The sequence below is a fragment of the Vigna unguiculata genome, chromosome 6, assembly GCF_037176805.1.
Source record: "Vigna unguiculata cultivar grain cowpea cultivar isolate G323 ecotype 2 chromosome 6, ASM3717680v1, whole genome shotgun sequence".
NCBI lineage: Eukaryota > Viridiplantae > Streptophyta > Magnoliopsida > Fabales > Fabaceae > Vigna > Vigna unguiculata.
Window position 1 is genome coordinate 33,604,315 of NC_140797.1, and position 13,584 is coordinate 33,617,898.

The 13,584-nt window shown below is 33.1% G+C and overlaps 2 pseudogenes across 2 annotated transcripts; both read left to right on the forward strand.

Moving 5' to 3' along the window:
- Positions 1-1,220: 1,220 nt before the first annotated feature.
- Positions 1,221-4,189, forward strand: LOC146885820 (putative cytokinin riboside 5'-monophosphate phosphoribohydrolase LOGL3; annotated as a pseudogene). Its single transcript, XR_014995987.1, has 4 exons — positions 1,221-1,522; positions 3,038-3,166; positions 3,344-3,528; positions 3,614-4,189. The product of XR_014995987.1 is annotated as a putative cytokinin riboside 5'-monophosphate phosphoribohydrolase LOGL3 (transcript).
- A 4,155-nt stretch (positions 4,190-8,344) lies between these two features.
- Positions 8,345-11,977, forward strand: LOC146885821 (disease resistance protein RPM1-like; annotated as a pseudogene). The gene is made up of 2 exons (XR_014995985.1): positions 8,345-11,180; positions 11,433-11,977. The product of XR_014995985.1 is annotated as a disease resistance protein RPM1-like (transcript).
- The last annotated feature ends 1,607 nt before the right edge of the window (positions 11,978-13,584 follow it).

The window sequence follows — 13,584 nt, forward strand, 5'->3', positions numbered from 1 at the left end:
CATACTTTAATTTTTTTTCACTATAATTGTATAAATAATTTTTATTTACTACAATATAAAAATTTAATGTAATTGCCATGAATATTTTTTTATCACCATCCAACATATATTGGAGTTTAAAAGATATAAGATCTATGATAAAATTTTATTATGTTTATTATTTATTTTTTGCGTCATTTTTTTATCAACCATTGAGTATATATGTTGATATTTGAAAAGTCTTTTTAGATTTCTAAGATATTTTTCATCTTGTCATACCATTAATTATATATTTATTTTCCTTTGTGTGATTCATTCCAATAGTCTCCAAATTGTTTATAAAACACACATTTGTTAATTTTTTAATATTTTTATTTTTTGTTTATTTTCATCATGTAGAATACTATTTTGATAAATTTTATCTAATTATTTTTTATTTTCTTACTCATTACAATCATACTTTAATTTTTTCACTATAGTTGTACAAATAATTTTTATTTACTACAATATAAAAATTTAATGTAATTGTCATGAATATCTTTTTACCACCAACCAACATATATTGTGGTTCAAAAGATACAAGATCTATGTTAAAATTTTATTATTATGTTTATTATTTGTTCATTGCATCATTTTGATTAAGAGATGTATTATAACTTTTATTAGTGTATAAAAAATAGATTCATTATAATTTAAAAAATTGAAGTAAACAAACATTTAAAATATATTTTAATTTAAGTATTTTTTTCCTTTTATATTTTTTTAAAAATATTTTTAAAATTTATCAACTAGGTTTCATTAATGTTTGCAAATTTAATAAATGTTTTGGTTTTCATCAAATTTTATTTGGTATTATAATCTAAAATGTAAACAATTATAATTTATTTCAAAGCATTTGATATTGAAGAAACAACCATACTCCTAATATTGAATATTTAATAATATTATGTTTCCTTTACCGTAATTTTTTATAAAAATTAATTAAAATTAATATTAAAGTTGTAAGAAAACGGGTATGGGTATGGGTACGAGATTACACCCGTTACCCGGTGGGAATGGGGATGGGTCAAAAGTTTGATACCTGTTGGATTTGGGTATGGAGATGGAGATGAATTTTTTTTACGGGAATGGGTATGGGATAGTGAAACCCGTCCCCGCCCCGACCCGTTGCCATCCCTAGTGTAAATGTAAGGGGGAAGAAAAGAAGCACCTTATTCATTTCTGATTCCTTTTGCTGCAATGAGAATATATGATTTATGTTCATAGAAAACTCAGACCTTGAATTTTTTAGGCGTACAAGGCTTGAAAAGTTGACACCTTTAGGAAATTCAAGGGATGAGTTTCTCAGTGGCAACTCCGATGGGTACTCATATTGCACTGAGAAACACTCATGAAGCAAGAATCAAGTGCCACTTTTTTGTACAGAAGAGAAGAGAACAGTAAAACTGGTTTCAAGTTCTCAAAGCACAAGGCCGTTCAAAGAAAATTTTCTCTAAGCAAGCAAGATTTCAGTGAGTTGGATGAGAGGAAGAGCCCAGATGAGGTAGCATTTACCGTGTTGTTGAAGTTGGTTCCTTTTGCTTATTTGTTTATTTCTTTTGCATATATTTGATGGGAATTGGTAAAAGTTGAAACCCTTTTGTGATATGAAAGTTTCTGTTTAGTTGGGTTGCTTGGAAGAGTAGGGGTTAAATCCGTGTAAGCAGTGGGCTTGACAACTGATAGCTGTGTGATGTTTTAGTTCAAAGGGTGTGTCCAGTGGTAAGGATGTGTTCAATCGAATCTGTTTTTGGGAATATGTTGTTGATAATTGATAGAAGAATTGTCTGTGCTACAGTGACGGGAAGATAGGAATATTTATTCTGTTGAGTTTTCAATTTTGCTGGTGGAACTGACTACTTTTGTAGTTGAAGTTCTTCTTCTGTTGTTGTTGATGTGAATGTTAAGGTCGTGGGTAGGGAAACCGGAACCCGTAACATAAAAATGTACGTTTTAGGACTAGAGTAAGGTTGCAATTTGGCTAGATTCCTTTCAGAAAGTAGTTGCAAACAAAATTTGTGAAAAACTGGTGATGCTGTGGTGACTCTTATGGAAGTCAGCCATGATCATTGGTGATAAACTGATAATTTTAATGAGATTTCTAATAATTGATGATTGTTTAGAGAAATTCTTCTGCTTGTACCGGGCCTAATTGTTGAAAATATTGTAATAAAAAGATGGTAAGACTTACTTGGATGAGATGCACAAAAGAATCCCAGCAGTTCAGTTTAAATTGAAGTATATTTTACCAAATAAAGAAAGATGAATTGCACTGGATCATGCTTACCTTCTCTTTTTTTATCCGCTTAGTCTTGGAAAACGAGTTATAATTGAAATTTTACATTTCTATCTGTAAAAGTAACTTATACCATGATCTGTAGAAAGTTTCGTGTTTTTTAGTCATGAAATGCATACTTTAGTAGGGCTTTAAATAGTTGTTGGCTTCTAACATGTCTACTAGCTGCCTTGCTATTTTGCTGCCTCAGAGAGTATTGGATCTTAGATTCGTTTTCAATTTTTATATTTTCTCTTGCGGCTGGGGGATGGTGCTATTGATTATAAAATGAATATCATGGATATGCCTCATTTAAAAGAGTGAGCTTAAGAAATGTATGATGCAATATATGATGCACAGTGTTGCATGACCTATGGTATATTCTATCTGGTCTCGACTTGGGGCACTATATTTTTGGCTTAATCAGGCAGGTGTCACCGCAAGGATTTTTGGACTTAGTATTTCAATCCCTGGTGCCCATAACTAGTGCAAACCCTTGGTGTTTGATGCAGCTTTACAAAGCAATACTGAAATAATAGTGTGTAATGGCAGGGACCAATCGTAATTGTTACATATTTTAGTTCACTAGAAAAACTCACCCTAGAAAAACTCACCCTTTACACAGTTTTTCTGTGACGTTAATTCATCCTCTCTTGTTTAACTTTATATGAAAAATGTTTGTAATTCCAGTGAAAATCCAGGAAGTTGATTCCTCACTCTCTTTTGTGTTTTTTAATATTACAGGTTAGAGAAGAGATTAAAAAATGTTATGAACTCATAAACAGATTAGGGAGAGGAGCTGTGTATCTGGGTTCTTCAAGGATGGGACCCAGCCATTCACATTATGTGCAGGCACAAGAGCTGGCTAAAGAGGCAAGTAAATTCTTACAATAGCATGTTGCCCCTTTTTTAGCTTACACTCTGGTGGGTGTTGTATAAGATATCATTCAATTGTTACCTAATCACATTGTTTCTGGCATTAACAGCAGTGATAGTGGCAAAGGTTGTTACTAGTTATGATTATCTTTTTTCATATATCCTGCTGTGCAGATAGCAAATCTTTTGGACTGCACTACTTGGTCAGGGGCTGGACCTGGGCTAATGGATGCAGTTACTCAGGGTGCTATGCTAGCAGGAAAACCGGTTGGTGGGTTCAAGATAGGAAAAGAAGCTGGTGAATGGACAGCATCTAACTTTCATCCATACTTACCATCAGAAAATTACCTCACTTGCAGGTAATCTTCAACTGTTGATCAATAACTTGTTCAGTTGACATGTATGTAAATTGGCTGGTTGGAGTGTCTTAACGTTTGAGCTCAGGTTTTTCTCTGCGAGGAAGCATGGGCTGGTGGATGCTGTAGTGAGGAACAACTCATTTGATAAGACTGCTGTGATCGCCCTTCCTGGTGGGATTGGTACTTTAGATGAGTTGTTTGAGATGCTGGCATTGATCCAGCTGGAACGGATTGGATCAAAGCTTCCTGTTCCCTTGCTCTTGATGAACTATGATTCATTTTATTCAAAGCTGCTTGACTTTTTGAATGATTGTGAGGGTTGGGGAACGGTCTCTAAAGGAGAGGTTGCATCATTGTGGAAGGTTTGTAACAGCAACTCAGAAGCTTTGGCGTACCTCGAAGAATTCTATGGAATTTCTTCTATTGACAAAAGTAAGAAAGTAACTCAATTTCACAGCACGTATGGATCTCCCTCCTCATAAGAATTTTTTACTTTCCTTTTCTTGCTGAAATATTGCAATATTACCAGTTTTTTGTTAACATTTGACATGTGCACTTGCAAGTTCTGATTGTACATGAAAGGTATGCTATGTTTCATGCGTAATCACATTTGTGATTTGAATAAAGTATTAAAAGGAAATAAATTTTCTCTATTGCGAGATTTTTTTTTTTTGGATCAGCAAAGATTTTATATATTTAAAGTAGAGTATTAGAGGTACTCTAACCCTTTCACACAAAAGTTATATACAACAAACTCAAACTATAGTTGTACACAATTGAAATAAGCACTATATACCTTACAAGAACAACTAACCAACTATACAGATGAAACAGAGCATAGAGAACACTTATAAGTGAAGACCCGAGAGGTTAAGAAGACTCAAATATGGCAGAGCTTTAATATAGCAGAGCTCTAGTCTACAACTTTTAAACCAAAACATATTGCACTTGCGTTTGAGCAGGATGTATCAGATGTAAATTTATGTCTGACCTTGGATGGTGTAGGACCCTCTAATTGATGAAGGTGACAAAATGACAAAAGTAGGGGCGATCCACTTCCAAGACTTGTTTACATAATGTCTAAGATGAGGAGAAGACCAATTTGCATACAATGGGACTTTCGAGTATTTGTCTCGAATACATTGTCGTTTCTGATGCATTGGAGGTGTATGGTGGGGACAAGTTCTTAAACATTTGTCATCCATCTTTGGTGCATTTAAGTAGTAATGTGTCTTCTATATTTACTTTAGTAAAATTACTGCATTTAACAGATAATTTATACATTTAGGTATATGGACGTAATGAGTGTGGACCTAGGCCAATTAGAGGTGAATGAATTTTTTAAGCCCAAAAGCATTCAATAATTTTGCAACACAAGGGCTCAAACCATAAAATATATGACATACTGGATTATCACTTCACGAAGGCATATTTACTTGGCTCCGTACATAAAAGGGTTAGTCTTACTTAGTGAACCCTTTTTTCTTTTGGTAATTACTTAATGATAGAACTCTAGTTGCATAAAACCTATACAAATATTGTTTTCCCCCACAAAATGTAGTGTAGAGTTGACCAAGATGTCAATCCAAAGATATGACAAGCAAATGAGTAATGTGAGTGTGTGTCTGATCTGATTTGGATGGGAAAATAAACATATAATGAGCTAATCTACATAAGACACCACGAATGAAATGCCTACAACTCTGAAAATGTAACTTACTATGCTAATGAATGATTTAAGTTTCTGAATGCACATGGAATCAATGGAATGATGATAGGAATGCAAAATATGAATGTACTAATGATATATGAGATGTTTGAGACCCTAAAAATACCTAAAACTATGCGGAATGTGAATTTACAAACTGTTTGATAAAATGCCAATGGGAAATAATGCACTCTAAGTGTTTGACAAAATTCCTATATGAGCAAATGAGACGATTTTTACAGAGCATCTGAGATGAACCTGTTCTAAATGCTACAATGAGTTAATTCACACAATAAACAATGCATAGCAGTATGAAAGACATGAAATCACTACGGAAACGAGATTATGCACATGAAGATGAAGAACAGAATGCTCACTAATGCAGTAGCTTGGAACTCATATTTTTATTTTCACATGCTTTTACGGTGATGTTAGGAGCGGAACTGAGTCACTAAACATGCAATTGAATAAAGGAACAAGAAATTCTAAAAGAAACACTGAAGGAAGCAAAATCGTAAAATCTAACCTAGTCAACTACCGAGCTTAACGATATAAAAACAAAATTAACTATTGAACTGTGTTTTTGTGTTTTGGGTTTAATTCTACCTATAGAGCTATCCTATGAACATCTTAGAAATAGAAATTAACAAGTGAGGCAGCTTTGCACTCACACTAGCTTGGTATAATAGAAAAGTGCAGGAAATTCATATTCATACGCGTGTTTAGAATGCAACAGATATAAATTTACATATGTTATGAAAACAATAAACGTAAATATACTTATGTTATTTAACTGAATGTAAATTTATATTGCACAAATCTACGTCTGATCTAAATCTAAGGTAAAAAGCTTAAAAAACGAGACATAAAAAGTATTTTTTTGTTAGTAATATTAAGGTTGGGTGTCCAAAAAATAAAAGATTGGTAGATAAAGGCACAATTAGGTGATTACATACATTGTTTTTTAAATGTCATGGACTCATGGTGCTTATAAGTGGCTTTCGGAGGTTGAATACACGCTCATCACCAATATCAACGAAAGAATATTCATTCATACATACTCATTGTCTTAAGTTTTAGATTAGAGATTATGTTAATTCTTTATGTATTTGGTTTTTGTTTTATTAGTGCTTAATAGTTACGAAAGCCTTCCTTATCCCATTATAATGAACAAGAAATCAATGTTATTCTGAAAACTTAATTTAGAAAGTCTTCTTGATACCATTGCCATGAAGAAGACTTTATTATTTAGAAAACATAAATCACATAAAAAAATTGTGACATGAGTATTTTTCTGCCACTTATGTATCGTACTTTATGACTCCATGGAGAAATGGGTTTTTTCAACATTTAGGCATAATGGTAGTCAAACGATAATAATCAATCAAGTAGTATATATGTGTGTGGAACATTTGTTTTTCAATTTTATATATCCTTATAGAAAAAATGTATTTCATATCTTCAATGGAATAGTTTTAAGGACAATGATACTATGACTTTCATCCTTTACTCCCTGACATGACTTAGTATGGGTCATTGATTAATGTACGACTATCTTTTTCTTTGAAAGAATCAATGGTTCACACTAAGTTAAGTCAGAGAGTAAAGGATGAGAGTAAAAAAAAATGGGAGTCAAAATATAATTTTTCTAGTTTTAATGCGAGTCGCATTGTGAACTATATTTTCTCATGTTCATGTTGTTTGATAACTTGGAAACTCTCATTTAACATTGGACATTTGAACATTCATAAGCTAATATAGTATAGGACCCAAGAACCCTTACCCCAACCACAACACAGCACCACTTGTTCTCTATCTCCTCATGACCATGTAGTGCTTATGCCTCCATTTCATCTTAAAAATTCAGGCTTCCAACCGAGACTTTCAGTGCTTATGAAAACACAGAGGATTTGAAAGACTACTTTCTGGTTTTGTGATCATCCAACCTCACAAATAATCAATGGCACCGGGAATGCAATAATAGGGCAGCTGATAGTGGGGAAAATAAAAAAAAAAAATTAATTTTTAGTACTTAATTAATAGTTGTGTTCCTTTAAGTTGATACTAATTAATTTTTACTAGATTTTATTTTAATGATTCTCATGTCAACGTAAAATATTTTTAGTTAATGCCAAGTTTATATTTATTTTAGCATTATATTAGCATCGGTTAGGTTGATTCTAATAACATCTTCTTAGTTGTTGTCATGTGTTGACAACTAATCTTCGACAATTTTGTATTGTTATAGAAATGGAGACAATATTTGAAGTTCTTCATGGTTATCATGTGTTATGACAACTAATCAAGGTTTTCAGGGGTTGCTTTAGAAATCAACCTCAACAAAATGGTATATCTGAGAGGAAAAACCGTACTATGATGGAGATGGCAAAGTGCATTTTGTTTGAGTATATGTCCAACAAAGGTTGTTTAAAAAAAATGAAACCATTTGAAGCATGAAGTGGAACGAATCTTCATTGGAGTATCTGAAACGTTTTGGATGTATTTACTATGCTGAAGTTCAAAAATCAAGAGAACGAAATTTGAAGAATCAAGTAAGAGAGATGAATATTTATTGGTTATAGTTACATTACATGTTAAACAGCAATGAACTTTACAACTTGAAGACGAACGAGGTGATTAATGAAGATGTCATATTTCATGGTAGGGATGGCAATGCTTCAACGGTTTACTGAATTATGAGTCTTAAAGCACTAAAAGTAGATGAGTAATCACATGAAAATATTCCTGTAATGAAAGTCAAAAGCTTTGAAAAGCCAATACGGTTTACCATACACCTTTATTAATCGGTACGACAGCCACTGAAATACACAATTAATGTCATCACGTTATAGCCGGATCACAATATCTGTCTTTGCTATACTACAACTATTAGAAAAGAAAGAAAAAACGTCACAACTTGCTCGCAAAACATTTAAGAATACATTGCAAAGCTCAGAGTCTTCGTCTCCGCATAGACAATTATTGTGCAAAGATCACATGGTTGCTTGATTTAAAAAAGGTATAATAACACGTGTATTGTTTAGCTAGCTACAACAATTGGTTAAATTTAGTGTTAAAGAACATAAAGTCCTATAGTTGCCACTACCACAAAGCTTGAGAGAGAAAGAGAGAGCTAGACCAAAATGGCAGAAACTGCAGTGTCCTTTGTGTTTCCAAAATTTTTGGAAGCTGTGAAGATGCTGAGAGATCTCCCAAAAGAAGTTGCACAAGTTACTCACAAACTAGAAAGCTTTCAAGATTTCATCCATGATGCAAATAAAATGGCTGAAGCCGAAGAAGATAACAATAGCCGCGATAGAATGAGAAAAAGGTTGATGAGGCTGAGAAAAACAGCTTTTCTCATGGAAGATGTCATCGATGACTATGTGATATGTGACGAAAAGCAACCTGAAGAAGATCCTCCACAAGAAGATCCTCGATGTGCAGCTTTACTCTGTGAGGCTGTTGAGTTCATCGAAACTCAAATCCTTCGCCTTCAAATAGCGTACCAGATTCAGAATGTAAAGTCACTTGCTCGTAAGGAAAGAGATGACTTCAGAGATGACTTCGAAAACCATTTTCCTATAGGATCAAGATCAGATGGTTCTAGAGGAAATGAGAATTTCACATGGGATAAACTTCGAATGGCTCCTCTTTTTAAGAAGCAAGATGAGGTTGTTGGCTTTGAAAAGCCTATAGAAACACTGAAAAAGTGGTTGACACAGGGAAGAAAAGAACGCACTGTCATCTCTGTTGTAGGAATGGCAGGATTGGGAAAAACCACTCTTTCTAAACACGTTTTTGACAAGGTCGATAAACACTTTGACTGCCATGCATGGATCACAGTGTCCCGACCCTATGATGTTTTACAGTTTCTGAGAAATATGACGAACAAGCTTTGCAAAGATACAAAGGAGCATCCTGCTCAGGATGTTTCAAATATGGATCGAACGTCGTTGATAGAAGAAATCAGAAACCGCTTGTGCAATAAGAGGTATGTAATCTTGTTTGATGACGTATGGAACGAAACTTTTTGGGATGACATTGAATTGGCTCTAATTGATGATAAAAATGGAAGTAGGATATCAATCACTACCCGGGATGAGAAGGTTGTGGAATTCTGTAAGCAAGCTTTATTTTTTGAAGTTTATAAGTTACAACCTTTAAGTACAGCAAACTCATTGGAGTTGTTATGTAAGAAGGCGTTTGGGTATGCTTTTGATGGACGTTGTCCAAAAGATTAAAAAGAAGTAGGTCTGGACATTGTTAGGAAGTGTGAGTGTTTACCTTTAGCGATTGTGGCCATTGGTAGTCTTTTATATAGAAAATGTAAAAGTCCATATGAATGGCGCCTGTTTAGTCAAAATCTAAGTTCGGAGTTGCAGAGCAATTCCGAGTTACACAGTGTAACAAAAATCTTAAGTTTGAGTTAAGATGATTTGTCACATAATCTGAGGTCATGTTTGTTGTATTTCGGAATGTATCCTGAAGATTATGAAGTTAAATGTGGTAGATTAATTCAGCAGTGGATAGCTGAAGGGTTTGTCAAACATGAAAGTGGAAGAAATATAGAAGAAGTTGCACAACAATTTTTAATGGAGTTGATCAGTCGAAGCTTGGTATTAGTAGCATCATTTACCACAGATGGCAAAGCTAAAGCATGTCGTGTTCATGACTCAATACATGAAATGATCCGAGGAAAAATTAGGAATACGGGGTTTTGTCAGTATATTGATGAGCATAATCATATAGAGTCAAATGGTATCATTCAACGCTTAACAATAGCAACAAGTTCCAATGGTTTAAGTGGAACTATTGAAGGATCACAACATGTTCGGTCAGTTCTAATTTTCACGAATGAGGTGTCATCTGAAGACTTCACCCGACGCTTGCTTGCAAAATACATGCGGTTGAAGGTGCTCGATTGTGAATTTACTCCATTATATGATGTTCCTGAAAATTTAGGGAGTTTAATCCACTTAAAGTATCTAAGCTTCCGGGATACCTCCATAAGAAGTCTTCCAAAATCCATTGGTAAGCTGCAGAACTTGGAGACCTTAGATGTACGAGCAAACAGGGAGATAGAGGTACCAAAGGAGATTACCAAGCTTAGAAAGCTACGTTGTCTTTTGGGTAACCCAATGTCTTCCATTGCAATTAAGGATAGTCTTGGGAGCATAACATCCCTGGAAAAGATGCATGTATTGATAATAGATCCAGATGGAGTGGTGATTAGAGAGCTTGGAAAGCTAAAGCGATTAAGGGATCTGAGGCTGGTTAGTCTTAGGGGAGATGATGCTGACACTCTTTGTTCCTCAATAAACGAGATGCCACTCTTGGAGCGACTGCATATCTCCTTAAAATATGGGACTGAAGCAATTGACTTGCACATTAGGTCATCCTTGTCTAAACTAAGGAAGCTTCACCTGTATGGCAATTTAAAAGAGTTCCCAGATTGGATTCCGCAGCTCCAAAATCTTGTGAAATTGTCTTTGGTTCAATCCAGGTTAACTCACATTCCATTGACAGATCTGGGAAGTATGCCAAATTTATTGTTGCTCTCTTTTGACTCTAATTCTTATGAAGGAGAAACTTTGCGTTTTGAAAATGGAGGATTTCAGAAACTAAAGGAACTACAGCTCAATGGTTTGGAGCAATTGAGCTCCATCTTTATTGAAAGCGGAACACTGCAATCTTCGGAAAAGCTTCAAATAATGAGTATTCCCCAACTGAATGCAGTACCATCTGGCATTCAACACTTAAAGAAACTCCAAGTTCTCGACATCTTATATATGCCGACCGAATTTCAACAGAGGATTGACCCCAACGAAGGAAAAGAGCATTGGATGATCAAACATGTGCCCGATGTACATTTTGTGGCGAAAAATCGTGCTTTGCTATTGGCTGAGAGAGCAGCTGAAATTTTTTCTTTGCGGTTATAGAGGTGTGTTCTTTATCTTTATTAATAGTTTCGTAGCTTGATATCACAAAAACTTTATTTCCTAATCTATAATCCTTTTCATCATACTAAAATGAATTAAAATGATATTTGTAAGGACTGAACAGAAATCTTTATAATTATAAAGAATAGAAGTTTACATGTTTGTAACAATAGGAACTAAGGAAGAAATTAGACCTGTTATCCAATCACCTCCTCACATTTTCCATTCTTGAAAAATTACTTTGTTGGTGTTAGGTCTATTATATGTTGGTTGAGTCATGGCTTGGAACTCATCAAAATCTAGATCTCCCAGATTATGTATCGACCCTCTCTGGTATGTTCGTTCAAGAAATTCAACAATTGATGTCGTCTGTGAAAAATGTTATACGAATAGGAGACTTCGAATAAAAAGTGCTTCATCCTGATATGTCCACTTGAGGAACCCAACATTGTTGGTACTAAACATCAAAATTTGTAGTTTTTAACTATGGATGCAAGTGATGCTGCATATTGCTTTTGGGATGGCCTTTGGGCATGCATGAAGAAGTTTGTCTCTGTTCTGGTGTTTGGTATTTGTAAGCGTATATACACTACGGTTTTCTTTATTCTGTGTGTGCCCCTTTTCATCACATTCCATCAAGTGTATTGATAATAGAAGCCAAACTGCCAACTCAAGCTCAATTTCATCACATTAGAAGACTCTGCAATGCACATGCCATTGCTGCATTTTTTTTCAATTCAGTTTCAATCTACAGAAGTTTCTCAAGATGTTTGGTTGGAATTGGCTGAGGATATTCATCCAAACTTGGCATCGTTGTTATATACTTTAAAAAAGTGTTTGAAAAGCCAAATTTACATGTATACATTTCCTTAGTTTAAAAAGTGAAACATGTCGGCTAAATTTTTTTCTTGGGAACAGTCTAATACCCAGATACATACAAAACGACTAACAATGGCAGTTGAATCAGCAACAACTGAAGAGATAAACGAAGTGGGGAAAAACATAAAGAATTGGATTATGATAATATGCTCAAACTTTTTCTAAGACGCATTTACGAAAAAGGAAATATATTATCTTTTAAGGCATTTATACACATTTATACTAGTTGCAAGTTACCGTCAAGGGAGAAAAATTGTTTACCGAAAATGAAAGACAAAAACTTTGAAAAGCATACACTGTTTTTATTAAAGTACAAACAACATATATAGAACTGGATATAAATTTTGTCCTTCTTTCAGTTGATTTGGAAGAGGTAGTTGAAGTGGGGAAGTGCCAGTGGAAGAGGTATAACACTGAACAGAAGCTTTCTTGGATTATGGGATAGGACAATGATACTTTAACCCACTTTTTTTGACTCACTTTTAACCAATCACTTCAATCATCACTAAATCATCATATCACATAGAATCAAAATAAATAATCTAATAATGATTGAAGAAATGGATTAAAAGTGTGTCAAAATCAGTGGGTTAAACTATCTTTATCCTATATTAGAATGGTACCACACCCAGTACAAGATTTACTAGCTATAGTGACATTTGCTTACATGTATAAAAAAATGTTACCATATATATACTATAGTTACATTTTCTTTAAAATGTTAGTATAAATAATATCAACAATAATATTGTAATATTTTTTAAAAATGTCACTACAAATCATTACATCTTTTTCTATTAATATTTTTTTAAAAATGTCACTATAAATTTTACACTTTTTTTTTGTTTAGTAACGTTTTTTTATCATCTATAACAATATATAAAAAAGATTTTCTCTTTTGTGTTCATATTTCATAATACCAATTCTACCCTTTACATAATTATTTATTAAATTTTTTAAAATTAACAGTTATTTTTACTTAATTTCTATAAAACTGTTTATCTTTTTTGCTTTGTTTTATTCATCAACAATTAATTTCTTTATTCATTTATATTTTTAATAAATATAAATTTATTTTATATATTAAGTTAATAACATTACACTATTATCACCTACTAATATACTATCATTCATATTTACAAAATGCGTATACACATGCGCTATCACGTCTATGTATACGCTAATAATTATTAAAAATGATCAATTTTATAAATCATAATAATATTTTTTAAATAGATATTATTATAAATTATATTAACTTATATTTTAAATAAAAGTTATTATAAATTATTAATTTATATTAATAATTATATCACTGCACTGTTTCATATCTTTAGTGATATTTAGTTACATTTAAGCAAAATGTTACAGTATTTGAATTTTTTATCTTTAATAATATATTTGAAGTTACATTTATTTAAAATGTTACAATATATAAATGTTACTAGAGATTAAAATAAAAAAGGTTAAATCATTCCATAGGTCCCCATATTTGTAGCGAATTCTCAAGTAGGTCCCCCAATTTTC